Here is a 5,438-nt window from a genome sequence, read left to right as displayed (position 1 = left end):
AAAAACTCTTGAAATTTCATGTTGATGCATTGTAAGTTTGAGAGGAGGCGTTAGATAATAAGATTGTGCTTATGCTATTGGGCCATTTATTTTCTAAGTTACGAGAGTCATTTTAGGTTTTGTTATATAATATCTTGTAAAAATCTGCACGTTTCCTACTGTTTGTAGAACCCGAAGTGAATCCATCTAAGCATCTTTTAACGAATCATTTTTTTTTCTTCGAAATATGATTGCAAGTAAACAAAGCCTCAGTGAGAGACACAATGATAATCTCAACCGTAACAAGTACCATCGAGATCAAAGCTTTCTTGCCCATATGCATACTCGCCGAAAATAAAATACATAACTGCCACTATCATCACCAACCAAAACCCGAACAACAACAAACTCGAAACCCTACCTTCACTTCTTTATCCAATCTCGACACTAACTACACATAAATTGCTCTCCTCATCGGCTATTGGCTCATACCACTCGAGTTGGGCCTAGATCTTGTAAACGACGGCCCGTAAAACGCTCTCTTCATCAATTGTTGGCTCACACCACTGAAGTTGGGCCTAGATCTCGTGTCTCCACCATTGTGAAGAAGGGAGGAAGATGAATACATAGATTTATGATATACTCTCAAGATGATACTAAGCATTTATCAAGCTCGCCAAATTTCATTGTTTCGCCGCCAGTGTATGAAGTAGAATGAGTTGCCGGTGTCGACTATTTGGGTTTTGGTCGAGGACCAGACACAGCTCTTCCATTAGGCAGAGCGCGTAACAGAATAGTCATGTTTGTTCCTCGACCCAAACCAAAAACTAAAAAGCCGACAACACGTTTTATTCCATAGACTGACGGTGACCCAATGAAATCCGAGGATCTGGGTAGTAGAATGCATGATATCATCCCGAGAGTAGATCGAATCTATGTATCCATCAAGATCTAGACCCAACTCAAGTGAAGTGAGCCAACAACTGGTGTGGAGAGCGGTTTAGGAGCCGTTGGAGACAAGATTTATGCCCAACCAGAGTGGTGTGAGCCAACAGTTGATGAGGAGAGCGATACATGGATCGTCGTTGACGAGATTGGATAAAGAAGTGAAAGTAAGGTTTAGTGTTCTGAGGGGTGTGTTGTGTGGTTTTTGGTTGGTGATGATGACTTCATCATTATGTTTTATTTTTTAGGAGTATTTTATGCGGCATATGAGCAATAAAAATGTGATCATGGTGGTGCTTGTAAGAGTTTGGATTATCATAGTGTCTCTTGATACCACTTTGTGTGGTGAGTCTAGAGAATGCTTCCAATTTGTTTGTTTGTTTATTTGACGAGTCAAGTACTCACAATTCGTTCGATGAGACAAGATAATGCTAACTTTTGAAGTTTCTTGTTGTTACATCGAGAGATAGAAGAGGCGTTAGATAATAAGATCGTGCATTTTGCTATATAAAATCTTGTAAGATCTACTACATGTTTCTTAGTATATGTAGAACCCCAAGTGAATCTATCTAAGTATGTTTTAACAAACCTTTTTTTTTTCAAATACAATTCCAAGTAAACAAATCCTTAGTAATAGACAAAATGATAATATCAACCCTAACAATAACAAGTACCACCGGGATCAAAACTTTTGTGTCCATATACAAACACCCCAAAAATCAAACACATAACTGCCACTATTATCACCAACCAAAACCACACAACACCAACCTCATAACCTTACTTTATCTTCTTTACCCATCTTGTCACCGACAGCCCATAAATCGTTATCCTTGTCGACTATTGGCTCATACCACTCGAGTTGAGCTAGATTTTGTCATTGGCAGCCCATAAATCGCTCTCTTCATCGGATGTTGGCAAACACCACTCAAGTTCGGCCTAGGTCTCACGTGTCCACTGTCTTGAAGAGATAAAGAAGATGAATACGTAGATTTAGGATATACTCCAGAGATGATACCAAACATTCTACCGAGCTCCTCATATTTCATGGGATTTCCGTGTATGGAATAGAACGCGTTGTTGTTGTCGGCTATTTGGGTTTTGGTTTGGGTTAAGGAACATACACGACTATTCTGTTTGGCACAATATGGGAACTAATACTCTGCTTAACCAACTAGTTGTGTCTGGTGCTTGACACAAACCAAAACCTAAAAGGCAGACAATGACAACGTGTTCAATTCCGTACACCGGCGGTGACCCCATGAAATCTGGCGAGCTAGTTAGAATGCTTGGTATCATCCCGGGAGTAGATCCTGAATCTATGTATCCATCTACCACCTCTCTTCACGGTGGACAAAAGAGAACTAGGCCCAATTTGGGTGGAGTGAGCCAACAGCTGATGTGGAAAGAGGTTTACGAGCCATTGGTGATGGGATCTATACCCAAGTTAAGAGTTGTGATCCAACAACCGATGAGGAGAGCAGTTTATGTGCCATCGTGACAAGATTTGGTAATGAAGTAAAGTAGGGTTTAGGGTTCCGACGTTGGTGTTGGGTGGATTTTGGTTGGTGATAATGGTGGCAGTTATGTGTTTGATTTTTTGGGAGTATTTTATGGGGCATATGGACAAGGTACTTGTAAGGGTTGGGGTAATCATAGTGTCTCTACTCTCTTGCTATGACTTTGTTTGGTGAGTCAAGTGCTCACAGTTTGTTTGGTAAGTCATGATAAAGCTCACAATTTGTTTGTTTGTTTGGTGAGTCAAGTTGCTCAAAGTTTTGTTTGGTTCTTTGGCGGAGATAAGATAATGCTCACAATTTGTTTGTTCGGTGAGTTATGTGCTCACACTTTTGTTTGATGAGACAAGACAGTGCTCATAATTTGTTAGTTTGGTAAGTAATACTCACAATTTGTTTGTTAGATCTAATTCTAAAACTAGTTAGTAACAGTTGATAGTAAAAAGTATATTATAGTAAATCTGTAATTATATTATGATTCAGATTTATGACAAGTCCACAAAGATACATGCTAATTGATTTTTAGATTTTGAATGCAAAATATATAATATTTTACGTACCACATTGAACTTCAGTCCGCTGTTTTACGACTTTGACACAGAGGCAATTCCCTTGAAAGCTAGTTCTGTATGACAGAGTTCCCGTTTTCTAAGTTAGGAGGTTAATTAGAATGGCACATGCCAAGAAGATTAAAAGAAAAAGTACCTTGGATGATACTTCAAACATTTTGGTATGCTACCAAGTTGGGGTGAACAAAATATCCGGAATATGCAACTTTAAGCGAGGAACGACAGAAGCCAGTCGAAGTCGCATTTGAGGCATATCTGAATAAATAATGGAATCAGATTAACAAAATCCAGATTGTGAGCTTGTCACTACTACATGCACGATGATAATGAATCCATAAGCAAACTACAGTAAATAAAATTTAAATAATTTGACTCACAATTCATGCATATTTGAAGGAACATTTGAAGTGCTATCTATCGAGCCGAAGTTCTTGAAGATATTTCAAATTTGCAAGCTCTGAACGCAACCTATCAGTCAAACCATTGGACTGCATATTTCTACAAGAATTCAAATAGTCTTCAATAGTCGATAATTTTCTCTAGTACTATAGCACAGAGTCACAAATCCAATAAAGTTTTCTGGATGATAATCATAACACTTTAATGAAATAATTCACATTAGTGTTAATACTATAAAATATATTTTTGCGAAATTTTAGTCCGAACAATCTTTAATTTTACCTATGATTTAAGCTTATATACGATTTCACATTAAACACCACCAATTTTAAAAAAAAAATCTTCAATGATTGCATGTTTATAATAGTAATAACAACAAGAGAATTAAATGCTACCAAAATTCTCCATATTAGCAATCACAATAAGTCACAAATGTTTTAAAAAGAATTAAAATACACTAACCTTGTAGAATGTGACAAGAAATGAAGTTTCATCCAATATGAGTGTGAATGTTGGAGATAATACTTGAATGAGAGTGTTTTTAACATTAATACTCTAATATATGAATGCTATAATTTTAATTGCCTTACTATGCTCAAAACAATTATCTTTGACATTTTTTTTTTGACAAAATCTTTTACAATTTTAATAAGTGAGCAATATAAGGGGGGTGTATTGGATTTAGATTTCAAGAGATTTTAAAAGACTTTTTAATTATAAAAAAGTCTTGAGGTATTCAATCAAGACTTTTATAAAATATAAATAAATCTTGTCGTATTCAATTAAAACAATCATGATTCTTTTTTCAATTCAACGAAATCCGTTGGTATTCAATTGAGATTTCTCATTACTTATAAAATGTCTATTGGTATTACATAGATTTTAATGGATTCTTTTATCGAGTGGATTTTGTGAGACTTCTTAGTTAAAAATATAAACAAAATACTCATTCAACAATCTCACAAAAACTTGCAAGACTTTGTGAGACTTTCACAATTTTCATTTCATGCTGGTGGCTTCTTTTTCTTATTGACTTCCAGGGCACAAAAGGATGTTTGTTACTTTGTTCTGGGGTATAAACCTTCCCTTCTACGTAATCGAAATCATGCTGGTGGCTTAGTTCAATTTATTAGTTTTACGTCAAGCTTATTATTATTTTTTTTTGAAGACCATATTGAATACTTGGCTTCAAATTTTGATTAGTTCTACGTCAAGCTTAATTTTTACATTTGTATAAAACCATTATATTGAATACTTGGCTTCAAATTTTGTAAGAACCATGAATATAATACTGTAATACGCTTCAAATTTTGTAAGAACCATGAATATAATACTGTAATACACAGTGTTGAAAAATATAAAAACATCCCCACAGATAATTCTCAACACATAAGCACCTAGAAAAAACACAATTGCCTTCTTGTTATAAATCCTTTGAAATCTTGATAGTATTTTAAAATCCTATAAAATCTTATGATACAAATCCTTTGAAATCCATATGATAAATCTTGATAGTCTTTTAAAATCTTAAAAGTCATGAAAATCTTGCAAAGTCTTTTAAAATCCACTAGACTTTTTCATGCAAAAATTGTCTTTTAAAATCCTAATCCAATACACCCCCCCTAAATACCAGCAAAACAACATGATATTTGGTGTCACAAATAATGAAATTGAACATAAAATAATTCAAATTTATAACATTTAATAATAATAATAATAATAATAATAATAATAATAATAATAATAATAATAATAATAATAATAATAATAATAATAATTCATATTATTTCTTTAAAAGAGATTTTGATAGAGAATATTTTAGGCTCAATTTTTTTAAAAAAACTGATTAAAAATAGTATAAGATTCCCATATTTAATCAACACCAAAATATTTACATACTTCATAAAATATTTAGCCATCTATTGAATTCAATATTCAAGCTAGGTATAGAGATCAGTTTTGATGCATCTAATTCTTTGGTTAAGAGGCGATAAACCTCTTTTAATCAATTTCCAACAAAATAAAGGCC

This window comes from Medicago sativa, chromosome 4 (genome assembly GCF_051527215.1).
Source record: "Medicago sativa cultivar Bolivia chromosome 4, Bolivia_mono, whole genome shotgun sequence".
Taxonomy (NCBI): domain Eukaryota; kingdom Viridiplantae; phylum Streptophyta; class Magnoliopsida; order Fabales; family Fabaceae; genus Medicago; species Medicago sativa.
Note: the sequence above shows the minus strand (reverse complement) of the source record.